The sequence below is a fragment of the Aulostomus chinensis genome, chromosome 16 (assembly GCF_037954235.1).
Source record: "Aulostomus chinensis isolate RoL2024-O1b breed Wild chromosome 16, RoL_Achi_v1.0, whole genome shotgun sequence".
In the NCBI taxonomy this organism is placed as follows: Eukaryota; Metazoa; Chordata; class Actinopteri; order Syngnathiformes; family Aulostomidae; genus Aulostomus; species Aulostomus chinensis.
This window is the reverse complement of record NC_141335.1, coordinates 27130353-27157670: the sequence shown is the minus strand read 5'-3', so window position 1 is coordinate 27157670 and position 27318 is coordinate 27130353. Positions and strand designations below refer to the sequence as shown.

General features: G+C 48.0%; 1 protein-coding gene, 1 long non-coding RNA gene and 1 pseudogene across 18 annotated transcripts in view; 2 read left to right on the top strand and 1 right to left on the bottom strand.

The window, feature by feature from the left end:
• LOC147248034 (neurexin-1a-like) overlaps positions 1-27318 on the bottom strand; it is a 286884-nt gene that overhangs the window by 221807 nt on the left and 37759 nt on the right. The gene's annotated exons all lie outside the window — the stretch shown is intronic.
• On the top strand, positions 9380-20054 carry LOC147248036 (uncharacterized). Of its 3 annotated transcripts, none has more exons than XR_015109329.1 (4): positions 9380-9485; positions 9689-9838; positions 15615-15912; positions 19865-20054. It is a non-coding gene; the product is annotated as an uncharacterized LOC147248036 (long non-coding RNA). The 3 variants fall into 3 exon arrangements; XR_015109330.1 differs by adding an exon at positions 10050-10320 and having other exon boundaries at positions 9390-9838; XR_015109328.1 differs by having other exon boundaries at positions 9390-9838.
• LOC147248035 (uncharacterized) lies at positions 21851-24321 on the top strand (annotated as a pseudogene).

The following is a 27318-nucleotide window of genomic DNA, read 5'->3' as shown; positions in this document are numbered from 1 at the left end:
CCAGGTTCATCCTAGCACAGAAACAGAACTAGTCAAAGGTACCAGTGACCTCCTACTGGTACCAGATGAGGGACTGGTCTCTGTGCTGGTCTGATTAGATCTCAGTGCAGCTCTGATACCATTGACCACCATATCCTTCTACAGAGACTGGAACCTGTCACTGGTATTAAAGGAACCACACTAAACTGGCTTCTCCTGGAACCGTCACCTTACTGTGGTGGAGGAGTTTGAGTGCCCTAGTGACCCTAGGAGCTATGCTGTCGGGGGCATTTTGCCCCTGGTAGGGTCACCCAAGGCAGACTGGTCCTAGGCGAAGGGCCAGACAAAGAACGGTTCAACAGACCCTTCATGGAAAAACCAGCAAGTGCTACGTGTACCCTGCCCGGAGGGGCACCGGGGCCCCGCCCTGGAGCCAGGCCCGGGGTGGGGGCATGAAGGCGAGTGCCTGGTGGCCGGGCCTTGGTCCGTGGGGCCCGGCCGGGCCCAGCCCGAAGAGGAGACACAGGCACGTCCTCCCTTGGACTCACCACTCATCGGGGGAACCGGAGGGGTCCGGTGCAATGTGGTTTGGGTGGCAGTTTCAGGCGGGTGCCTCGGCTGTCTGAACCACAGACATGGAAGCTGGCTTTTGGGACATGGAACGTTACCTCTCTGGTGGGGAAGAAGCTGGAGCTGGTGGAAGAGGTTGAGCGTTACCAGCTAGATATAGTCGCCCTCACCTCGACACATAGCTCTGGGTCCGGAACCCGAGTCCTTGAGAGGGGTTGGACTTTCTCTTTTGCTGGAGTTGCTCCGGGTGAGAGGCGGAGGGCAGGGGTGGGCTTTTTGGTTGCCCCTCGACTCTCTGCCTGTACGTTGGGGTTTACCCCCGTGGACGGAAGGGTTGCTTCCCTGCGCCTTCGGGTCGGGGAACGGGTCCTGACTGTGGTCTGCGCATATGCGCCGAACACCAGTTCAGAGTACCCACCCTTTTTGGAGTCCTTGGGAAGGGTACTGGAGTCCGAATGGGCCATGTTCCGCTCTGCCATTGTCAAGGCGGCTGCTGTGAGCTGTGGCCACAAGGCTGCTGGGGCCGGCCGCGGGGGTAATCCTCGAACCCGCTGGTGGACACCAGAGGTGAGGGGAGCCGTCAGGCTGAAGAAGGAGGCTTACAGGGAATGGCTGGCCTGTGGGTCTCCAGAGGCAGCTGACCGGTACTGGCAGGCCAAACGGTGTGCAGCTGTGGCGGTCGCCAAAGCAAAAACTCGGGCGTGGGAAGAGTTCGGTGAGGCCATGGAGAACGACTATCGGTCGGCTCCAAAAAGGTTCTGGCAAACCGTCCGTCGCCTCAGGGGGGGAAGGCGGCAAACTGCCCACACCGTTTACAGTGGGGGTGGGAGGCTGCTGACGTCAACTGGGGAGATAATTGGGCGGTGGAAGGAATACTTTGAGGAACTCCTCAATCCCACCAGCACGTACTCAGTGGAGGAGACAGAGCCTGGGGAGTGCTTGGGGGGGGGGGGGTCGTCCAATCTCCGGGGCAGAAGTCGCCGAGGCAGTTAAACAACTCCGCGGTGGCAGAGCCCCGGGGTTGGATGAGATCCGCCCTGGGTATCTCAAGGCTCTGGATGTAGTGGGGCTGTCTTGGCTGACACGTCTCTGCAACATTGCGTGGACATCGGGGGAAGTGCCTTTGGAGTGGCAGAACGGGGTGGTGCTCCCCGTCTTTAAGAAAGGGGACCAGAGGGTGTGTTCCAACTATCGGGGGATCACACTTCTCAGCCTCCCTGGTAAGGTCTACGCCAGGGTACTGGAGAGGAGGGTCAGGGCGATAGTCGAACCTCAGATTGAGGAGGAGCAGTGTGGTTTTCGTCCTGGCCGTGGAACCATGGATCAGCTCTTCACCCTCGCTAGGGTGCTGGAGGGGGCATGGGAGTTTGCCCAACCAGTCCACATGTGCTTTGTGGACTTGGAGAAGGCTTACGACCGTGTTCCTAGGAGCATACTGTGGGGGGTACTCCGGGAGTACGGGGTGGATGGCCCTTTACAAAGGGCCATTCGGTCATTCTACAGAAGGAGTGAGAGTCTGGTCCGTGTGGCCGGTAGTAAGTCGGACTTGTTCCCAGTGAGGGTTGGACTCCGCCAAGGCTGTCCTTTGTCACCCGTTCTGTTCATAACTTTTATGGACAGAATTTCTAGGCGCAGCCGGGTGGTGGAGGGGGTTGAGTTTGGTGGCGGGAGGATGTCGTCTTTGCTGTTTGCGGATGACGTAGTCATCTTAGCGCCATCGGGCCACGACCTCCAGCTCTTGCTGGGACAGTTTGCAGCCGAATGTGAAGCGGCTGGGATGAGAATCAGCACCTCCAAGTCTGAGGCCATGGTCCTCAGCCGGAAAAGGGTGGTTTGCCCACTCCGGGTCGGGGGGGAGGTCTTACCTCAGGTGGAGGAGTTTAAGTATCTCGGGGGTCTTGTTCACGAGTGAGGGTAAGAGGGAGATTGACAGGCGGATTGGGGCGGCATCCGCAGTCTTGCGGTTGCTAAACCAGTCTATTGTGGTGAAGAGGGAGCTTAGCCAAAAGGCGAGGCTCACGATTTACCGGTCAATCTACGTTCCAATCCTCACCTGTGGTCATGAGCTTTGGGTAATGACCGAAAGAACAAGATCACAAATACAAGCGGCCGAAATGAGTTTCCTCCGCAGGGTGGCTGGGCTCTCCCTAAGAGATAGGGTGAGAAGCTCAGTCATTCGGGAGGGACTCAGTGTAGAACCGCTGCTCCTCCATGTTGAGAGGAGCCAGTTGAGGTGGTTCGGGCATCTGGTGAGGATGCCTCCTGGGCGCCTCCCTCTGGAGGTTTTCCAGGCATGTCCAACTGGGAGGAGGCCTCGAGGCCGACCCAGGACACGGTGGAGGGATTATACCTCTAGGCTGGCCTGGGAACGCCTCGGGATCCTCCCGGAAGAGCTGGTTGAAGTGGCTGGGGAGAGGGCAGTCTGGGCTTCCTTGCTGAGACTGCTGCCCCCGCGACCCGGACCCACCGGATGAAGCGGAGGACAACGAAGACGAAGACGAAGACACTAAACTGGTTCAGGTCACATTTACTAGGTCATCTCAGTTGGTACTAGTTAATGATGGTTCCTCTGAGACCACTACAGTCAGTTCTGGTGTTCCACAAGGGTCTGTGCTTGGACCAGTCCTCTTCACCCTGTACCTGCTTCCTCTAGGTCACATGATCAGGAAACACTCCATGAATGTTCACTGCTATGCAGACGACACACAGCTGAACTCATCAATGATCCACATGGAACAAACCAGCTGACTGAACTGGAGGCCTGTCTGAAGGACAGGAAACATGGAGGACCATCATTTCCTTTATTAAACTCTGATAAACTGAAGTTCTTGTGCTGGGCCCAAACACCTGAGGACCACCTGATCTGATGAGACAGGTACCCTGGATGGCACCACCCTGGCCCCCAGCACCACTGTAGGAACCTAGGAGTTCTCTTTGACCAGGACCCTTTAACTCCCACATTCAACAAATCTCCAGGACGCCTTCTTTCATCTACGTAACATCGCTAAGATCAGACACATCCTGGCTCAAGAAGATGCAGAAAAACTAGTCCCTGCTTTTGTCACTTCCAGGCTGGATTACTGCACCTCCCTCCTACCAGGCTGGACTAACAAGTCCCTAAAGACTCTCCAGCTGGTCCTGCCTTGTGTTGACTAGAACTGGTAGCAGAGACCAGGTCTCTCCTGGACTGCTTCTCTGCATGGCTCCCTGTCAGATTCAGAACAGAATTTAAAATTCTTCTTCTACCATCAAAGTCCTCAACAATCAGGCTCCTTCATCCCTGACAGAGCTCCTAGTCCCCTATGATCCACCTAGAACCCTTCACTCCCAGGATGCAGGGTTCCTGCTGGTTCCTAGAGTTCTAACAGTAGAATGGAGCCAGAGCCTTCAGCTATCAGGCTCCCCTCCTGTGGAACCGTCTCCCAGTTTCAGTCTGGGATGCAGACGTCCGTCCCCACTGATCCTGGATCTGCTCCACCTGTTCACGTCCCCGTCTGTCCATCAGTTTCTCTTCCTTTCTCTCTCTCTTTATCTCTGTCCCTCTCTTTCCTCCTGTCTCTCTGTCTTCCTCCATTCTCTGTCTTTGTCTCTGTCCATCAGTCTGTCCTCCTTTCTCTCCCTCTTTATCTCTGTCCTTCTCTTTCCTTCTGTCTCTCTGTCCTCCTCCATTCTCCGTCTTTGTCTCTGTCCATCAGTCTCTCCTCCTTTCTATCTCTTTATCGCTGTCCCTCTCTCTCCTTCTCTCTCTGTCTTCCTCCATTCTCTGTCTTTGTCTCTGTCCATCAGTCTCTCCTCCTTTCTCTCTCTCTTTATCTCTGTCCCTCTCTTTCCTTCTTTCTCTCTGTCTTCCTCCATTCTCTGTCTTTGTCTCTGTCCATCAGTCTCCTCCTTTCTCTCCCTCTTTATCTCTGTCCCTCTCTTTCCTTCTGTCTCTCTGTCCTCCTCCATTCTCTGTCTTTGTCTCTGTCCTGCTCTCCTGCTCTCTCTCCGTCCCCACTGATCCTGGATCTGCTCCACCTTCCTGCTGGTAAAGGAAGATTCTGCTGGCTGCTGTTGCAGGATGTGCTGCTGATGGAGAATTGTTGGGTGGAGGTTCATTGAAGGAGGGAGGTGCTGGACCTGCTCTACTTGGACAGAGTCAGGACAGAACTTTGGTTGGGGTTTGGAGCCACACAAATAAAACTGACTTAACTCCTTGTCTACCTGCTGTCTACCTGTTATGTTTCTGTTCTTTACTGTTTTATGTAACTCTGATCTATCTGTCATATCTATTACACACACACACACTGCAACATATAACTAAACACTAACATGCCAGTTAAGGCACAAGGCTGGAGATATTTTTGTTATAATTGTGTAAAAAATAGACATCAGGGTGATCCAGCTGAGCTTGGGAGGAGCAGCTTCGTGATACTTCAAGAAGTGAATAGGACTGAGTGAGTATTAGTATCATGCCAGTTTTGCTCGTGTATTACTTTGACAGGACAGTATTGGGACTAAATGATACAGTTTGGGCCTCAGGGACAAACAAAGATGGGAAATTATCCTAACGCTGAATGATTCGATCAATTAATCAGATGTAAATCACAAACTGTATCAAGAAAAGAGTTAGGAGATGACAAAGTGGAAGCTTAAAGCTCTGTCCTGCTCTCTAAAGACACTGGACACACTTTCTATGACGTAACTATGCTGACAATAATGTGAGAATGTTCACACCACCTTCCCAGGCGTACTTTTACTCAAATATATTCCTGAGTATTAAAACATGTCATCAGGGTTTGTACATGGCCCAGTTCAAGGTTGGAGTTCAGCTCAGATTCAAGTGGCCGTGAAGGCGTTCTGAGGGGGGTGAGAGCGAGTGGACTCTCAGCGGCTGAGCCGATGCAGCGCTTTAAAGAGCTTTTAATGAGTTTGACGGTTTGGAGGCTTCGATTCACATCCAGCTTCACTGATTCTCCTCTCTGACCTCTGACCTACTGACCATTTCCCTCTCAGTCAGGGTGAGGAGACGAGCCCGAAGGTGACCCTGAAGATGAGCCTGCCTCCATAGCAATCGCTGGGAAACATTAGATAAGCTTGAGCAAAACATGACTTCATGCCACCTTACGTGTGTGTGTGTGTGTGTGTGGGGGGGGGGGTGGTTCTCCTCATAGGAGGGTCTGCACGAGTAAAGAGGGGGTCAATAAAGACCAGCGAGGAAAGTGCAGTCTGGATGCTCCACAGACTGGCAGCCACCAGCCGGGAGCTCCTCAAACACAACGTCTGGCTCCTGCAATGCAGCAGGGACACACAGGAGAGGACGCGCCATCAGACGCTGGAGTTGCAGGAAGAGGCCACGTCAACATCTCAGAGGTCTGCCTGATAAGAGCAGTGACGCTGGCAGCTCGCTCTATTTGACCACACAGTCCTGGCGCTGAGTATTCAGGGCAATTCACTTCTCCCAGGGTGCTTATTAAAGACCTGGGCAACCCCATCTCATGATCCTGGAGGACCTTGCAGCACCTGCCTGGATAGATGCTCCGCTCATTACAAGCTCTTCATGCTTTACACAGCTGACAAGTAGTGTTGCTAACAGAGGAGGTGGAGGAGCTGAAAGTGTGTGGAGGACACAGCCAGGCTTCTCTGGTGAGCCTCACCCTGCTTCCAGGGAGACAAGAGCACCTGACCACCACCCCTGGACCAACATACCTTTCAAGGTTGACATGAGTTTCTGCCTCAACAACAACCCAAGATGGGAGGCACTCACATGAGAAATTCAGCCTGATTGTGCAGGTTGGGGGGGGGGGGGGTATCCAGCAGTGGATGTCGTTTCAGGACATTCGCGGGGCCTGCTGTTCATTGATGCTATCAGCACTGAAATTTCCTGATGATACCATCATTCGATATAGAAGAAAACACACGCCATCTCTGAAGTCTTGATTTATCGGGATAATAAGCACACGGAGGTCGTGCTGATCACTGCTCCAAACTTCTCCAGCTGCACTGCTCTGGTTCTCAGAGCAACAGCGCTGTGGGAGCTGGTCCCACCAGTCCACCAGTAATATAGACCACATCAGCATCGTCGCATCAGTCAAGCTAAAGCAGCTGTTATTATTTGTGTGTCTGGCACCAGGCAGCGCTGATTTACATTCTGGTGACTGGAGGTGGATTGTCAGCACATGCCCTTCACTGGCGAGGCCGAGTCTGAGTCATTAACACTCAACAAGCACAGTGAGCCCCAGGGCACCCTGCTTTCTGACAGTAATGCATTCTAATCTTGTCAGCCCATTGAGAGCTTCAGCTACATTATAGATAACAGGAGCAGAATCAAACACTGCTGTCTGTCAACATCTCAGATCAATCAGGAGCTAAAAGTCTGTGGGGCAGCCATGCACACTCCACTACTCAGGCCAATCACCATCAATCCCAGACGCAAAATTAGAGCCCATACTGAGGGACCAGTCTTCCATCTCCTGTTGGTCACAAACACGAGCCGTGTCCCAAAGTGATTTCAATTACTGTCCTTCTTCTGCAAAGCCAATGAGTCAGAACAGAGCGAAGCTGCTATATTTTATTCAGAGTGTTAGTGAAGGGGATGGCGGTAGCCAGCAGGGCAGCCAGCAGGGCAGCCAGCGGAGCGTTTTCAGGCTTTGGCTGTGCATTATTCAGCTGTGCTCTTGCCTCCAGCGTCAGTCCTGCCTGTTTTATATATAAAGTAGCAGTGCAATTAGAGCCTAATAACCCAGCAGGAGGTCTGGTTGTTAGCACCGAATCATCACTACATCTAAAAAGCCCCCAATCTCAATTAGAGCAAGACACTGGATGTACAGTCAGAGATGAAGTACTACAGTACTTCTTCCATTCAGATATGCATTGCTGCAGTACATGAGCACACTGACCAAGTAATTATCAATATAAATATTTGCTGAAAATTTAAATGTTATTAGGCAGCTACACTTCGTTCATGTTGTATTTGTGGAGTATTTCAGGTAAGCATCCTTGTACATTTCCTGTCATCCCATATACATACAGCCATACTTCAGCCCATTAAGAAGATTCATTATTCATAAGACAATTACTACTTTGCTGATACACTTCCCATAATTGTCCTGACATTTTTCCTTCAATCCACAGGAACAAGAAATGGAAGGTGAACATTATAAATAATCTGAAATATGTTGTCATCTCAGACATGGCTCAGAGTACACAGATATGAAACACGGGCCAAACAATCATGATCATAGACGATGAGCACATATGCTGAAGTGTTGAGCGTGTCAGAATATCACATCATGTGTGAATATATGTCAGAATATCAGATCATGCATATTAGCATGTCATAATATCAGATCGTGTATGTTAGCACGCCATAATATCAGATCATGCACGTTAGCACATCATAATATCAGATCATGCACCTTAGCACGCCATAATATCAGACCATGCATGTTAGCATGTCATAATATCAGATCATGTATGTTAGCGCGTCATAATATCAAATCATGCATGTTAGCGCGCCATAATATCAGACCATGCATGTTAGCGCGCCATAATATCAGACCATGCATGTTAGCATGTCATAATATCAGATCATGTATGTTGGCATGTCATAGTATCAGATCATGTATGTTAGCATGTCATAATATCAGATCATGCATGTTAGCATGTCATAATATCAGATCATGCATGTTAGCATGTCATAATATCAGATCATGCATGTTAGCATGTCATAATATCAGATCAAGCATGTTAGCATGTCATAATATCAGATCAAGCATGTTAGCATGTAATAATATCAGATCATGCATGTTAGCATGTCATAATATCAGATCATGCATGTTAGCATGCCATAATATCAGATCATGCATGTTAGCATGTCATAATATCAGATCAAACATGTTAGCATGTCATAATATCAGATCAAGCATGTTAGCATGTCATAATATCAGATCAGATCAAACATGTTAGCATGTCATAATATCAGATCAAGCATGTTAGCATGTCATAATATCAGATCATGCATGTTAGCATGTCATAATATCAGATCATGCATGTTCTCTGCAGATGATCCAGAATGCAGCAGCACGTCTGGTCTTCAACCAGCCAAAAGGGTACATGTCACCCCGCTGCTGGTTTCTCTTCACTGGCTTCCAGTGGCAGCCAGGATCAAATTCAAGGCACCTCTCTTGGCTCACAAAACAATCCCAAGAACGGCTCCAGCCTACCTGGAATCCCTGATCCAGGTCTACTCTCCTTCTCGCCCACTACGCTCTGCATGCCAAAGACGCCTGGTGCTTCCAGCCCAGCGCTGCTCCAAATCTCTAGCCAGACTCTTCTCTTCTGTTGTTCCCAAATGGTGGAACCAACTACCAAACTCTGTGCGTTCTGCTGAGTCCCTTTCTACTTTTAAGAGTCAATTGAAGACTCAATTGTTCAGAGAGCACCGAGGCACTGAACCTGACTCTGCTCCTCTGTGGGGTAGAATCAGTCAGAGGGTCCAAGACCCAGCACTTAGTGACTATGTAGCACTAACTGTGTTGGGTGATGTTGTATGTCTGTTATATTTGAAAAAAGAAAAAAAAGGGGGAGGGGGGCAACACTTCTTCTGCCACTAGATGGCAGTACCTGTGACCAAATCACAACTGAAGCACTTTTGCGCTACTATGGGTTTTTCCTTAATTAAGTCTGAATTCTTGCTTGTGTTGTACGTCGCTTTGGACAAAAGAGACTGCTAAATGAAATTGTAGAATTGTAGAATTGTAGCATGTTAGCATGTCATAATATCAGATCATGCATGTTAGCATGTCATAATATCAGATCATGCATGTTAGCATGTCATAATATCAGATGGGGGACAAACAGCAAAATAAGAGATGAGGCCTGGCCCAGTTCAGTGGTGATAACTAGTCAGTGATGGGTTAATCAACCAGTCAGCTGTAAAGTAATCAGTCGACAAAGTATCTAGTAGAAGCTTTTTTTTTAAATTACTGCAATGTTTCTGAAGTAAAAACACATTGGCTTTTATGAGTTCCCTTTGTGGAACTGTAGAAGCTGCTGCATGCACTAAAACACCAGCGCCAGAAACATGTTTGTGAGGAAAGAAGCCTTTGGTGAACAAAGGATCAATGCGTCTCTGTCTCTGCTTTGTTTGTCCATTTAGAAATGTCATCGCAGCAGGACTCCCCAGGACGCCTACACTGGACTTCCCTTTTTACTGGTGCAGCCGCCTCAGAGATGGCCTGTGTTTTTGTGTACCTGCAGTCAGCGGGGACGGAACAGGAGAGCAGACGTCTTTATCAGGAACAATTGGGTGAGCCCCCTGGGTACAGTACAGCACTTCACACTGCAGCAGAAAAATTACTAAAAAAAATACCCAATGATGTGGACGTGACTCAGGACAACAGTCTGGATGGAACACATTCGTAGTAGAAGTAGTAGTAGCAGTAGTAGTAGTATCATTATTATTGAAGATATTAATAATTGTCTTAAATGCAATATATCTACATGGCTCACAATCATAGATGGTATTCTGGACCTCAGAGCTCATTCATGGAACTCTCAGATGACATCATGCACTACAGCGGCCAAAGAAGCCACAGAAAAAACACAACCACTCCAATTACTTCTACATCTGAGTAACGATGCCCAGTGGAGAAGGTATTTGTGCTCTATGAAGGATGTGTGGACAAGAAGAATGACGGTGTTTGAAACCATAAGCCTGCAGGAGAGGAAGTGGCCACAGACGTGTGTCAGTCCTGTTAACTCTGTTTGACCCACGTAACAGTTTGGGACGTAAGTGATGGTTGCATCTGAACCACATTAACTTCATCTCTCTGTCAATGAGATCAAGGACATTGCTCATTTCATTTCCAGCAGTCTGTACATCAGCTTCCCCTCTGCCAGGGGTGTGTTAGGTATGGTTCAGCTGCTCAGTGTGGCTTCTGGACCTGGCAGTCACAGTCATAAGTTTTGGCTAGCTGTGTCACAGTGGTCACCTAAGGCTGTCGAGATTGCTAGAAGACATGGTAGGCTAGACCATGTCACATCATCAGTGCCTGAATATGGGATGCAGCCCCTGAACTGGGCCAGGCCTCATCTCTTATTTTGCTGTTTGTCCCTGAATTCTTGGTGGTTGGGCGGCGTGGCTCAGGGGTGGAGTGGCCGTCTAGCAACCGAAGGGTCGCTGGTTCGATCCTCGACCCCGGTGACCATGTCCAAGTGTCCTTGAGCAAGACACTGAACCCATAATTGCTCCTGATGAGCAGGTTGGTGCCTTGCATGGCAGCTCCACCATCAGTGAGTGAGTGTGTGAGTGAACGGGTGAATGAGACGACACTGTAAAGCACTTTGATTGCTGCTACGGTAGAAAAGTGCTCTATAAAACTGAGTCCATTTCGGCTGGCATCACCTGCATGGGAGCCCATCGGCCTTGTGAACAAGGCAGGAGTATGTATGAGTCACGCCCCTAAGCCATGGTTACATCAGTTGGTGTCCGCATTCATCCTCCAGGAAGAAGCTTGACAGTATTAAACTGAAGTCATAATTATGCCATTATGCCATTATGTGTTTGGAGACATGGATCCTATCAGCACCACCTTCACAGTGGAGTCTGCAGTTGCTCATTAGATGAAGCTCATCGGGGGACCTATGGGATCCACGCCGGTGCTTTTACTCCTGCAGGAGAGTCACCAGGAAGGTTGAGATGACAGGAAATAAACAGTGCAGCCAATCAGAACGCTCTCTGGGAGTGGCGTTCATACCTTCCCCTCTTCAGCTTATGTAGCTGCTCCAACATGTCATTTGTGGCGAGGAAGAAGGCTCACGTCAGAGCACAGGTGAAACATCAGGACACGTGTTCGACAAAACATGCTAAACGTGTTTGCACAAAAATAATACTCTGAAACATTGAAATAGAAGCAGCATATCTTCATGATTACGATGTACATGAATTACTGCATATTAATTATCGTCAGTACTTCCATATTTACATCTTGATTCAATTTGCAAATCAATCAATGATGTTGACAACACATTTGTCAGAACAGTGAATCAAAGCCTCCCTGTGAAAACACTCGCAGCAAACAGACAGCGTGAATACAGGAAAACCTAAAGTTCTGAATTAGAGAGTACAGAGAGCAGACCCGCATCCTCCCAGCAGTAAAGTACTGAGACATGGCAGCTCCCAGGGTCAGCCTTTATTAAGGCTTGGCCCTCATAAATCGATTCACTAAGAGTGCTCATTGTCACCAGTGGTATCTGCTGCAGGAGAGTGGGCCTTTGATAAAGGAAATAGAAACAGAGCTCTGAAAGCTCTAAAATAAGATGGAGGCAGAGCCGTCAGGAGCGTGGCTTCAAGGAAAGACAGAAGTACAACGAACACATTGGAAAATGTCAGAATTCCCCAGTGGGATCCAGCAGCACTTCAGAGGAGACATGGGTCGCAGTGCTGATGTCATGGCGAGCCCCTCACTCGCGGACAGGCTGGGAAATCCCTCTAATGTCACTTTGAAAAGATAAAACCAAGGATGTCAAAGCTCCATGTAAAAGTTCAGTCGACAGGAAGGCAAAAGCCTGGTCACCAAATCTTTCCTGTTTTATGCAACCTGACATCATGATCCTTGCGACTGACTGACATGTCTGACTGCACTGAGCCGTGCCGATGGAAAGGCCATCATGTTTGCTGGTACACAAGCTGACAGCAGGTTTCTGCTCTGGAGATGTAAGCTTAACATCTCTGTGGGGGTCTCTGGGAAGATCAGAGTAGAACATCCCATTTATATACCTAATAGAGTCCATGACTGCAAACGTGAAAGATTTCTTCACTTCTGCATAGCAAGAAAACATCAATCAAAAGAACGGGAAAGCCAGCACTTTGTGTCCTTCGTCCTTTTTCATGTTCAACATGAAAAAAACAAAGTCCAAACTTGGAAATCAAAATTCCAAATGGGCTGTGACAGCAGTTGTAGAGGGAAGAACATCGGCGGTGGAGGACTCAGCAGGACTACGGTCTACATCCATAAGAAGACCTGAGTTGGTGCACGCACATCTGGGGAGTTTCTGGGGAACAGATCGTATTCTAATCCAGCCACATCTCTCCTCACTGGACACATCGGCAGAGGAGTTAGAATGCAGCCCGTCAGTTCACACAGACACACACTCACTGACACAATGACAGCATCCTCAACTGAGCAGCCCGGACAGAACACACCACAAGCAGTGCCACATTCACAGGGAGCCCCGCCCACTGCAGTGTAGCTCTTAGTTGTATGCATTCCTCTTCCCTCATCTCATTTTCTCCTAAAAAGTGGACAAATTAGTTCAGTTGTCATGGTAATTAAACAGATGGAACAGAGGTGTCTCTCTTCAGCCATAAAAGCCACAGGATGGCTTAATATACTCTTAAAACACAACGGAGACCAACAACAGCTTCTTGTCTGGTGCAACAGTGTTAAGATACCATCTCCTTGTTTCAGACACCAGTGGGGTAGGGGAGCTTGGAGTCTGCTATACTGGTGCTCCTCAAATTTACTGAGCCCAGGTTTTATGGGTCATTGATGGTCTCGGGTCATGGATTACCACCGAACAAGCTCACATCAGTGACTTGTTACCAAAGGATAAAAAGCCTGTTTGGAGGGAATGATTATTTAATAGCCTTTTAAAATGTGATTTCATGAATTAGCAGAATGCTCCGGTAATCAATATCCTGGAGCTGATCAGAGGAAAGGAACCGCTGGAGAATTACACTGGTTTATCCTTCCTGCAGCAAAAAACGTCATCTTCCCTTGCTGCCAGACTGAGCTGTGTTTGGGGAGGAGCCACGTGTTCCTGCAGGAATACCGACCGTGTTTAGGGAGGAGCCACGTGTTCCTGCAGGAATACCGACCGTGTTTAGGGAAGAGCCACGTGTTCCTGCAGGAATACCGACCGTGTTTAGGGAGGAGCCACGTGTTCCTGCAGGAATACCGACCGTGTTTAGGGAAGAGCCACGTGTTCCTGCAGGAATACCGACCGTGTTTAGGGAGGAGCCACGTGTTCCTGCAAGAGTACTGGGAGAGGAAAAGCTGGACTTGTTTGGGGGTGGGACACTTCCGAGGGAATGCTGGGGTTGCTCCGTGTCAGCTGAAGTTGTAATGAAGTGGGATTTTTGGTTCACCGGCAGGAACTAAAATGTCAGTTGAAAGTGTGTTATTCTTATCAGATATTCACCATTTGATCTACAAAAAGTGCATGAAACAGACGCACGCTTGGACCTGGCAGTCATGCACTTGTTTGTATTTCCATCCTCTTATCTGCCCTCTTCCATTCCTCACAACATGACATCACACAGACATCTCACGCACACATGTCCTCTCACCCTCGTGTGCAAGCTGAGTGATTTATTTATACAGGTCTCTAGAGAATGAGCTGAAATTCTCTTCCTCAGTCAGTAAATGCAATCTCACTACAATATGGCTGCAGCTATTTGTCTTTATTTTAGTCCCCATTTTCCTTCTCCAGCACAGCGACCAGGGTCACGCCCCCTCGTCTGCCAAACGTGGCCTTTAGCTTCCTTACACCTCATTTGTCAGACCCGTACCTGTTAACAGTCATGCCTCGTACAGCTTCATTAGAACTGCACTTTTTCACATCAGCAGATGCATTTTTTACTACACACACAACATTTATCAGAAAGGGTTGTTTTCCTATCATTTGCCATTGCCTCTGAAATTTTACCTCTCTTTATCTAATCAAGGATTTCTGAGGATACATTTTAATCAAAAATTGATTTTGAAAATCAAATCTAAGTAGCTGAATTATCTGTGTTCGTGTGTCTGAGGATATTAGTTTTACAGCCATTAAGGCAAGTTGGTTGCTGCTCAGACGCTGACGGTGGGTTTCGCTCTATGATGGGAATTCACTGGTGGAGCTGTGGCTCTGCTGCTGCTGTCTGACCCAGCGCTAAAGACTGGCCCTCTGACTCCAGGCGCTACATCGCAGAACTAATTACAGAAAGGGTTGCCAAGCAACTGCAGCAGTTGGTGCCTTGTGGGTCCAGGGGTGGCCTAGTAGTCCAACAAGCACTAGTCAAGACTCTGATAGATCTACGTCGGCCCCTGGTGACCCTCTGGCCCTCCGACTCTGATGAAACATCTGCGTACCACATATGGACATGCAGGGCATAAATGTAACTTTAAAATAAACAAATAGGTGAATTTAGTTGCAGTAATATGCTTCCATCCATCCCTCCATCATCCATCCCTCCATCCATCATCCCTCCATCCATCCATCATCCCTCCATCCATCCATCCATCCCTCCATCCATCCCTCCATCCATCCATCCATCCATCATCCATCCATCCATCCCTCCATCCATCCCTCCATCATCCCTCCCTCCATGTTCCCCCTCTTCTCCTGTTGAGGGTGGTGGGGGTGGAGCCTATCCCAGCAGCCTTCCCCCTGGACAGGTCACCAGTCCATGGCAGGGCCAACACATAGAGACAGACAACCATTGGCTCTCCCAGCCACGCCTACGGTCAATTTAGAGTCTGGATTAACCTGGTCCCCTCTTGATGTCTTTGGACTGTGGAGGAAGCTGGAGTACCAGAGAGAACCCAGCAGGAACAGGGAGAACATGGAGACTCACCCAGAAAGACCCCGTGCTGCAGCCGGGGCTCCACCCACAACCTTCTTGCTGGGGGCCACAGTGAGGACCACTGCTCCACCCACAACCTTCTTGCTGGGGGCCACAGTGAGGACCACTGCTCCACCCACAACCTTCTTGCTGGGGGCCACAGGGAGGACCACTGCTCCACCCACAACCTTCTTGCTGGGGGGCCACAGTGAGGACCACTGCTCCACCCACAACCTTCTTGCTGGGGGGCCACAGTGAGGACCACTGCTCCACCCACAACCTTCTTGCTGGGGGCCACAGGGAGGACCACTGCTCCACCGGGCTGGCCTGTAGTAGGCTTCCAGCTCTCTCAAATCTTAACACATTAGGATGGAATTTCACTGAGTTTCCTTTGTATTTAATGAACCACACATCTGGACCGTTAAACTGCTGATTTTTCCTTTTCCCCTTTTTTCCCTCTCCTCTACATTGTCAGTTCTGTTCCCCCTGAGCAGGCGCTCTGACTGACCAGAGGAGGCACTAGTACAGCAACCAGGATTCACCTCCCTCACCAGCTTCTACTGCAGACACAGCAAAGTGTGTACAGACACCAAACCCAGGGGAAGACAACTTCAGGAACGGAACCAGTGGCCCCTGAGTTGGCACTGCTGCACCACCTGGACACTCACCAGGCGTTTTTCTAAAGACTTCATAAACGATGCACTCGTCTCACATCATCCATCCCATCCATGCTGAGTCCCCTCACATAGCAGTTACCAGGCTGGAGGTCAGAGGTGTTCTAAACTTTATTTCTTTAAAAGCATATCACACATCACCAAGTTTCCTCATTAGATATTGCTTCATGTGAGTTGGGCGGAATTAGAATCCGTGGAGGACTCAGAGTTTAAACTGAAGTTGCTCTGGATGTGTTTAGGCTACCGACTCGAGCACCTGATAGACCAGATTAAAGTGGCTGAAGTGACTTGAGCATGTGAGCAGAAACACATTCACTGCACTGGAGCAGCAGACGCGTCCCCATGTGTTTGCCAGAGGTTTGTTAGCTACATATTGGCAGCTGGACGTCTGATTCTGTTACTGCTGCACACTTTGCTTTCTTCAATGTAGCTGAGGACAGTTAAGTGCTGTCATCACATGGTGAGATAAAAATGAGGTAACATGAAAATAAAGTGTAATATCAGGATGTATAAAGTATAATTCTTCAAGAATAGCTTCTTTAAAAATAAACAATAAATACAACAATGTTAGCGTGTGACATCCAGAGTTCGGATGCACCCCGTACAGGAGGCAAATTCTAGTTAAAGCAACTATTTACTGAGCAAATCCTGAACTTTTCAACTGGCAATGTCCCTTTGATGTAGCGATGTGGAAAATGTGTAGAATTGCATCATCCCTCTCTGAGTTGAAGCAGAACTACAGCAGCGAGAGCAGCAGGGCCGGGTCAGTCGAGTCAGCTGCTCTGGCTCTCACCGCCACAACAGCTGAGCCAGAGGTGCCACGGCAGCAGCACCTGCTCCGTGAGTTGGGTGATAGTCTATAACTAACATGGCAACCTTGTTGCTCATTAGCTGTTAGCAGCACAGCTACAACCAAACTACTGAGATCAGACGTGGCACCAGTCACACCACCTGTCCGATACCTGACCTGCATCAGACTCAGCAGAGATGAATCCTTGGCGGCCCATCGAGTGAGAGGGTTTGATTCATAACACCAATGACATAACGAGAGATTCAACATCAGCGACAAGAGGCTGAAAATATGATGAGAGAACAATAATGTAAAAATGCAGAGAAACAGAGTCCAACAGGCTTTACATGGGCAATGGGTATGTCCACATCTGGAGCGCTAGATGGCGCTACGCCTCCTTACAGCTGCAGGCTGCAATTAGAGTTTCCTCCACTCTAAGCCAGTGAATGACTGTCTTCCATTTGAAAACTATCAAATTGGGCAAGCGCTTCAAGTGTGGCAGCCGAGTTATGCCGATGCCTCCTAGGCTGTTGGCCGTCAGATACTGCATGGCACAAAATGCTTCATAATAAAATGAACAGGACGACTTATATTCCACTTCTCTAGGTACTCTAGACTCAAGACACTCTACAAAGGACAAATAAGACCATAAATTAAAAAGCAAGAACTCAAACCAGAAGAAGTCAGTAGAGGTTAGGGAGGTCTGCCACGTGAAAGCTGAGGGAGAGGGTGAGCGCCGTCTGCAGCTGCATGAGCTACATGTTCGTCTGACTTCCTAACAGAAGATTCCAGTCAGATGAACGCGTTTGCTTGTATTTTCAAATCCAGCCTCAGATGCACACTAAATCAAATAATCTGATCCACCTTTAGCAAACAGACTTCATGTTCAGCACCTAAATCAATAATAAATAAAAAAGAGATTAAATCTACTTTAACTCCCCCACCTCTCTCTCTCGCGCTCTCTCTCTCACACACACACACACACACACACACACACACACACACACACACACACACTGTTGGAATATCCCCCTTTTCCTCGCCCGCCAGCACCCTGGGTTCGTCCTGGCTTGCCTCCGTCTGTCCTGACCTCCTTCTGAGAGCGAGGTCCTTGCGGTGCTCACGTCTAGTCATTAATAACGCTCTCTGCTCGCTTTCTCGTGCCAAACAGAGCAGCGCTTTCCTGTCATCCTGACACAAATTAATTCCCCTTATTTATCTTCTGGCACCAAGGCCAGCATAGGCAGAATAACTGTTTATGGGCAAAAAAGGACAAAGAATTATTGATGGTGTGTTCTTGATGACAGGACCATTTGTTTCTCAAATAAGACTCCAGATGAAGTTCATAACAAAGATCCTGATGGACGAATCCTTCACGGCTCTGTTCTGCTCTGTTTTATCTCTCGCCTAACACAAGTTCAACCAAATTAACCCTAGAACACTGACGTCCTTCGTAACACCATCACTACCACTGGGTACATTTTACCTGATACAATATTCCTGATTAAATACAGTTTTCATCAAAATCTATTTCAGTACAAAACTGTATGCCAAATTGAAGTATTCTTCTTTAATTTCCAATATGCAATGTCACAGAAAATGGGTAAAAGTTACCATGGGGGACCCAAGAAAATGACACGACGAGAATCATGAGGGTGAAAATCACCTGACCTTAGGGCTCTAGGGTTAAACTGCTGTTGTCCAGTCGTGCCCTGTCTATCTACATTTTCTAAAGAAGACACAAAAAGACAAGAAGTCTTCAAGGTGCCATCTTGAGGTCATGGAAACCAAAAACTGTGCAAAATGTTTTCATTGAGATTGAGATCATTTAGTGAGAGACACCAAAGCCAGCTTTTTCTAAATAGTTTCCTTTGGAGAACGAGCCTGAAAAATCACCCAGTCAAACATGTTTTACTCTGAAAATATTCAGAGGATACTACATGCATTGTTCTAGTAATGTTTTTGGTTTACAGCTTTTCATTTTCTTCCTCAAGATTCCATCTCAAAATGTTGTTTGAGGCAACAGATAATAGATTAAATATTCAAGAGTATCCCTTAATAGTGCTGCAGCTGAAATATTTGGGGGTTTTAACCTCTTCTGAAATGGTTTAGCGTCCTTGAAGCATGATTGGAAGGTTAGAATGACTAATTTTCTGGCATCTGATGAGGACCTTCAGCTAGCGATAGCCAGTATTGTCCAGCCCTGCTAACTGAGCTGTGGCTCACACAGGAGCAGCATCAGGAACCCTTGCATCTTCTTCTCCTCTTCCTCTTCTCCTCCTCTGTTCAGGGAACATGAGGCCCGCAAACCTAAGCCTCCTCGTCTTGGTCCTCCCCTGGTAGAACGAGTCAGGAGGTCTGAGACCGGCTCTTAGTGAACACTCAGCACTGACAGTGGTGGATACTGAATGTGTTGAATTAGTGGTTGTGGTCAGTTGTGGATAAACCTGACTACCTGGCACTTCATCTGCCACTTGGTGGCAGCACCTGCGGCCAATCACACTTGAAGGTCTTTGTCTACTAACTCAGGTTCCTCCCTCTAGTCTGAATTTTAGCTTGTGTTGTATGTCGATTTGGACAAAAGCGTCTGCTCAATGAAACTGTAGAATTGTAGTATCTTCCATACTAAATAGTAGCAACATGATTTATTCCAATTTCAGATTAGATTGTTGGAGCATCAATAGTTTGGAAATGTTTAAATGCTGTTCTTGTGACATAAAAATGGAGCGTTAAACAGTGAAGTAATATTGTAGGAGTACTAAATGTCCCCATCTCTGGCTCCATCCTCCCAGGAGCCCCAGTATTGACTGTATGGCCATAAGCATGTCTATAGGCCCCTGAGCACCGCAGCAGCAGCTTCCTCATTCAAATCAGAGCTGCTGCAGCTCCACTGACAGTGAGAAATGGATTTAATAGCCAGAGAACGGCTTGTCAGCACTCTAAAAAAACACAATGTTAGGGGACTTTTTCCTCCTCATTGCTACCTCCCCAGGGCTCTGTAGTGGGATTTATTAGAAAGATAGAAAAGACAACAATGTCAGATTTTTTTGTTTTCTGTGACATATATGACTAATCATCTATTTATCGTACAGCTGCACACAGAATATTCCATAGCAACCACCACTGGAACTGCCCACCATGTATAAGAAATGAAAATTGGTGCTTGGCTCTATTGAGGTCACTGCTGTGTTATACTGTCGCTAATTACTCTGCTGCTGTAATGAAATGACTCACTGAAGTGGTATTTGATTACATCTAAAGGCTGACAGAAGCAGTCCGGCTTGGAGCAGCTGAGAGACGCTGGTTCCAGAGCCTGTGGGCTTCTACCTTCCACTGGACAGAGCAGAGCTCAATGAGAGGCGAGATGTAACTCCGCTGATATCGACCCACACTTCTAACGCTATCACTGCTTCATCCATCTGCCCCCCCCCCCCCCCATCGCATCATGCTCCCTCAGGTCCTCTGACCAGTTCCTCCTGGTCACCCTCCAAGGACGGGGGAACTAGGGGCCATCAGGCCTTCGCAGTAGCAGTAGCAGGAGCAGGTCTGTGAAACGGACCTCCTCATGGTGACTGGGCAGCCCCACAGAACCCTCAGGTACTGGCCTGCTGCTCTAGTCTAGTAGACAAAGACCTTCAAGTGTGTAATTTATCCACAACTGACCACAACCACTAATTCAACATCAACAATATCTTTCAGCGTTAAAGACATTCAGTATCCACCACTGTCAGTGCTGAGTGTTCACTAAGAGCCGGTCTCAGACCTCCTGACTCGTTCTACCAGGGGAGGACCAAGAGGAGGAGGCTTAGGTTTGCGGGCCTCATGTTCCCTGAACAGAGGAGGAGAAGAGGAAGAGGAGAAGAAGATGCAAGGGTTCCTGATGCTGCTCCTGTGTGAGCCACAGCTCAGTTAGCAGGGCTGGACAATACTGGCTATCGCTAGCTGAAGGTCCTCATCAGATGCCAGAAAATGAGTCATTCTAACCTTCCAATCATGCTTCAAGGACGCTAAACCATTTCAGAAGAGGTTAAAACCCCCAAATATTTCAGCTGCAGCACTATTAAGGGATACTCTTGAATATTTAATCTATTATCTGTTGCCTCAAACAACATTTTGAGATGGAATCTTGAGGAAGAAAATGAAAAGCTGTAAACCAAAAACATTACTAGAACAATGCATGTAGTATCCTCTACGCTCTGGTGACTGTTTCACCCTCATTACTGAAGTTTTTACACTCTGTTTTACACTGTGAGTGTTCTTATGGATGCTTGCTGACACCTGTGTGTGCTGCCAGTAGTTCTCATCCTGCTTTATATGTATGTGCTTGTGAAGCATTTTTTCAATTTTAAATGTGCTATAGAATCCTGTCTTCACATGTCTTCATGTACTTGTGCTAAAACGAAGAACTTGAGGATGAACAGAACTACATTTGCATCATTATTATTGCTCATCTGGACCCAAGGACCAAGAGCACTGATGAGCGGTACTGCGGTACTTCATGTTCATGTTTTGACATCAAGCGTCATGGGGAAGGATGTCTGTGACTTTCTGGGCCATAACTGTGCCGAGCCCTGTGCAACCGTCGTCTCTCCTGGGGAACAGTAGGCAGCTTAGGAGTGTGTTGTTCTATTTCACACTTAATGATGTGCAAGGCGCCCTCCAGCACTATTTCAGGCACTGACACAGCCGGAACAGTACATTTGAAAAGCAAACAGCTCTAGTGTTTTTAAGTGGAATATACAATGTTTCCTTCAAGCAAAATAGGAGGTTCAAGGGAGTAAAATGTGCTTGTGTAAAAGCACAAGTAAAATTTGAAGTAAATTGTACTTCAAATAGATGAGGTTACCATTCTAATCAAACACGTATGTAAGTGTGTATATGTAGAAATGAGGGTAGGCAAGACCCCTGATGCAACACTGGCCTACCTCAGAGCGCATGAGTGATACTAATAGTAGAGTCATACTGGCTCGCAGGTCTCCTTAGTCAACAAGGTACGCGTCAGTTGCTAGGGAACCAGGGCAATCTGATGACAAATGGAATACTGGAACAAGACACATGTGGATGAGGGCTGAAAATATGGAATTGTTGGAATGCTACTATCTGAGCAATCCAGAGAGAGGGGATACATGCAGAGAATGTGGGACCTTTGGATACTTCAAAACCCGCAGTCTAGGATAACAAAGAAACAACTGTTCACCCAGTGTTTCAACATTGGTAACAGGAAACTACTGTCAAAACTAGAGATTAATGAGATACAACAACAACGCTACAGCAAGGGGCAGCCAGGATGACAGGTCAGCGGGGGGAATGTCATCATCACCCCCACCAACTGAGATTGGTTACCAAGCCCCAATAGATACAAACAGCCTCAATACAAGAGCTGCTGCGCTGAACACAATCCCTACGGCAACCATCACAGAGACCATCAAGCTGACGCACAGTGACACAACAGTAATACTGGAGATGCTCGGGTACCAGCTAGACATGGACATGAAGCAGAAGAAACAATCCCCTCCATGGAAGAGAAGGATGGAGGCCAAAATAAAGGCAACAAGTAGAGAAACTAGCCAGCTAGCAGAGCTGCAGCGAGGAAACATGGTGAATAAAAGAAATGTGCCCCAGAAATACACCAAGCTATCCATACCAGAGGCACTTGAAACTGCCAGACAAACGCTCATAGCTCTGGCCACCCGACTGAAGAGATAAACCAAGGAGGTAGAGGCCAGGAGAATAAACAAAAATGTTCTCCTTCGACCCAGCCAAAATGTTCTCTCAGTCGCAGGGGGACAAAAACCAACCAGGCCCACCGTAAGCTGAGAAGGAAAAGTACCGGAAGGGCATTTGGGAAAGAGAAGCATCGCACAACACAGATGCTAAACGCGAGTGGACCAGAGGAGTGACCACAGAAACCTCCCAGAGCAAGAACCAGTCACCAACTCAATGGCAGACATCCAAGACAGAGTGTCAAAGATGAAGAGCTGGACAGCACCGGGCCCTGATATGATCCACATGTACTGGCTGAAGAAGCTAACTGCACTCCATGAATGCCTTGCAGCAAAGATTAGACCAGCTGCTAAGGGATGGGACGCACCCAGAGTGGCGAACACAGGGTAGGACAGTCCTGATCATGAAGGACCCCCAGAAGGGACCCATCCCATCCAAATACCGACCAATAAGCTGCCTCTCCACAACCTGCAAGCTCCTGTCAGGTATAATAGCAGCTAAGATAAGCAAGCACATGGGTCAATACATGAATGGGGCTCAGAAGGGAATTGGCACTGACACCCGAGGAGCCAAGCACCAGCTACTGGTTGACAGAGCAGTCGCCCGAGACTGAAAGAACAGACAGACCAACCTGTGCAGCACCTGGATTGATTACAAGAAAGCCTACGACTCAGTGCCACACACATGGATACTAGAACATCTGGAACTGTACGACATCAACAGTAAACTGAGAGCCTTCGTCAGAAACTCGATGAGGATGTGGAAGATGACCTAGAGGCCAACTCATAGCCAGCAGCCCAAGTTAACATCAAGTGTGGCATAAACTAAGGAGAAGCACTGTCACCACTGCTGCTCTGAGTAGGCCTGAACCACACAGTCAGATGATCACAAAGAGTGCTTATGGATACCGGTTCTGAAGCGGAGCAACAATCAGCCACCTGCTCTTCATGGATGACATGATGCTGTATGCCAGGAATGAATGAGACATGAACACACTGATCCACACCACCAGGATCTACAGCAACGACATACGGAGGTCAGGTTCAGATTGGACAAATGTGGCCAAGTGGTATCAAGAAGAGGCAAGACGATCAGAGATGAAGGGGTCGACCTACCAGAAGGAAATATAGGTGACATCCAGAGCAGCTACAAATACCTTGGGATCCCACCAGCAAACAGAACCCACAAGCAGGCAGCAAGGAAGTCAAGAACTACCAAATACCTCCAGAGAGCAAGACAAGTACTGAGAAGTCAGCTGAACAGTAGGAACAAGGTCTGAGCCATCAACATGTACGCACTGCCGGTCATCTGATACCTGCTTGGATCATAAGCTGGCCAAAAAAGGAGACAGAACCCACAGACCTCAAGACCAGAAAGCTCCTCAACATGCATGGAGCGTTTCATCCTAAGTCCAGCACCCTGAGGCTGAACACTAAGTGGGAAGAGGGAGGATGAGGACTCGTGAGCATCAGAGTCACTCTCCAGGATGAAACATCAAAAATCCAAGAGTACATCTAGAAGATGGCCCCTCAGGACGAGCTGCTCAGTGAATGCCTCAGACAGCTGAAACTTGATGAGAGTGAAGAGGGAGAGGAACAGACATGAACAGACACGCCCCTACACAGCAGGTACAACCACCAGATTGAGTAAGTGGCTGATATCAAGAAGACCTACCAACGGCTGGAACACGCTGGACTGAGAGACAGCACAGAGGCACTCATCATGGCAGCACAAGAGCCATGGAGGCCAAGGTCTACCACACCAGACCAGACCCAAGGTGTAAGGACGTTCCTGAGACAGTCCAACACTTAGTAGCGGGGTGGAAGATGCTAGCCACAAAAGTGTACATGGAGAGGCACAACCAAGTGGTGGTGAGAGTGTACAGACACATCTGTACCCAGTATGGACTAGTAGTATCCAGATCCCAATGGGACGAACCACCAACAGTGGTCAAGAACAATAGGGCCAAGGTGGAACTTAAGCTTCCAGACTGACAAACAGCTACTGGTGAACCAACTGGACTCAGCAGAGGTGGACAAACAGCAGAGGAGGGCATTGGTGATGGATGTGGCGACATCAGCTGACATCAACCTCAGCAAGAAGGAACACCAGAAGGTTGAGAAGCACCAGGGGTTAAAAGAACAGCTAGAACGGATGTGGAAGTGGTCTGACGTGGTCCCAGTGGTAGTAGGAGCACTCGGGGCAGTGACCCCAAACTGGGAGAGTGGCTCCAGCAGATTCCAGGACCACCACCTGAAACCTCAGTCCAGAAAAGCGCAGTCCTAGGAACAGATAAGATACTGAGTAGAACCCTCAACCTCCCAGGGCTCTGGAAGAGAACCTGGAATAGAGGAGGGCACAGAACCACCCTACAAGGGGGACAGGGAGATATATTGTGTGTAGTGTTATATATCTACATATATTTACATACATATATACATATACACATACACACTATACATTTGTATACATACATATATGTGCATATATACACTAAAATATATATATATATATATATATATATATATATATATATATATATATATATATATGGACAGTATATATATATATATAGTGTGTATATGCTTTTGTAGAAGTATTCAAATGAATTTCAGTGGCATGTTCAATACTTTTTCTGTGGGTCATTTCATATTATTTACCATAACTTCGTCAATGGAAATCTCAGGTTTGATTTCTTTGCTTGTGTGGATTAAGTGGGTTGTTAACATCTACTGAAAATTTCATGTCAATAGCACCTTTAGAATTATATTTACTGTGAAAAATATTGACATGGTCAATACATATACAGCATATAGGAATATAAAAAGGAAGAATCTTTAAAAAAAGAGGCACTACAAACCTAAAGGTAAAAACATCAATTGAGCCAAAGGCAAAACTAAAAGTTTAAAATCTTAACTGAGTAAAATATGTGAAGAAAACAAAGGTGTGAAATAAAATTATGAAGCACTACATAAAAGCCAGACTAAAATACATATTTTTGTTAGTTGAAAATAATATATCTGCTTTATTCACGTAGTATTATTCTCCTTAATATGTATGAAATTATTGTTCTAAATTCACTTCAGTCTGGCCAGATGCCATATTGTTCTGCTTAGAACATCTGTGTTTCAGCCCGAGGTGAACATGTTAACAGGAGGACCAAGGATGGAACCTTCCTGCAGGAAACAGTGGGACGTTTCATCCTTCTGGATGGAGTGGCCATGATCCACCGCATCACCTAACTGGAGCAAGTGGACAGAAATGCTGTGGTCGATGGCTGCAGATACTTGGACCTGCTCACATCGACTTTGATCAAATCTTCCGTTGAGTCAGAATGTGCTTGCCAACATTGCTGGCTGGAGATTTGCAGAGGACTTTTGCAGGAAACGTTCTTTCACCCACAGCAGAACAAACAGCGTCAGATGTGCTACAAACACTACAAGTGTCTCACACAGAATTAGGCCATCAAATGTGGAATAATGCCTTGCTTGTTCCTGACTTCATCCCTCTGGAGTTGCTCTCAGCAGGCCAGCCATGCTGCTCCTGCTAGCACGTCCACATCGTCGTTCAGGAAAATCTGGCCCAACCCCACAAACCAAAAATATTTGAAGCTAAATAACGAAACTGAATGCTGGACAGGATGTAGATCAGCTTGACTGCGGCAGCCACTTTTATGCGGAAGCCTGGCTATGGTAACTGCTTCACGGGAACATGGACGTCCCGATACCTCCACCGTGACCTTTGCTTGAGCAAGCGAGGACGGGGAGTGATGGCCTCAAGTGGTGCCCCCTGAAAGCATGAATAGAGTAAATATACAGTTGCAGCACATACAGGGAGTACAGGCATACACTTGGTATATGACAAGTGGCCAGTGGCAGTCTTGTGGGTGGTACTAGGGGTCAGAGTGCAGGGAGGTCAGAGTTCAGGAGGAGGACAGCCTGGGGGACAAAGGTGGATCTCCTCCTCTGGGTCCTGGGACCGGATGGCAGCCTTCAGTATCTGGGCAGCCATGCCACGGACCTGCTGCTCATACACAGCTGTCAGGGAGCGAATGGGAAGTCCAGTAATCTTAAAACACACCTTGACAATGCTATGTAGGCGGCTCTTGTCCTGCAGGTTGATGAGTAGAACCAGCAGACCACTGAGAACCATAAAACTGATTCAATAAATGTGTAGAAGCAGGTCAGAAGGATCTTGCTGCTGACAGAGACAGAGTTCAGTTTCCTCAACAGGTACATTCTCTGGTGGCACTTCCTCAGGATCTCCTCCATGTAAGAGGAGAACCTCAGGTGGTCGTCAAAGACGGTCCCCAGATATTTGTACTCCGTCACAGTCTCCACCAATGACCCATGGATCATGGTGGAGACGGCAGCAGCCATCTCCCTCTGTCCTCCGGAGAAGGTCACCACCATCTCCTTGGTCTTGCTGACTTTAAGCTCCAGCCGGGAGGTGGAGGTGTCACACCACTCAACCAACTGCTGCAGGGCAGGTCCATGGTGCTGGGTGGAGCCGCACAGGAGGGACAGGAGGACTGTGTCTTCAGCAAACATCACCAGATGACAGTCGGGTTGTGAGGCCCTGCGCTCATCAGTGTAGAGGAAGAAGAGCAGGGGTGAGAGCACTCAGCCATGTGGGGAGCCTAGAGGTGGTAAGGAGGTCAGACAGGCTGCTGGTGATCCAGACTCTCTGTGTTCTGTGAGTGAGGAAGTCCAGGATCCAGAGAAGGAGCTGGTCGTCCAGGGTGAAGTTTAGGTGGAGCCTCTCTGCCAGGATGTGTGGCTGCAGGGTGTTCAAAGCAGAGGAGAAGTCTGCAAACAGAAGCCTGGCCGAGGTGTTGGGAAGCTCCAGGTGTTTGTGGACGTGCTGATGATGAAGGCTCGGGCGTCACTGACACCTCCGCCTGCCCGGGGTGCGAATTGTAGGGGCGGAGATGTGAGCCTGTCCAGGAGAGGATGTGCCGTTAATGGCCCTCTCCATGGCAAAGCGAAAAT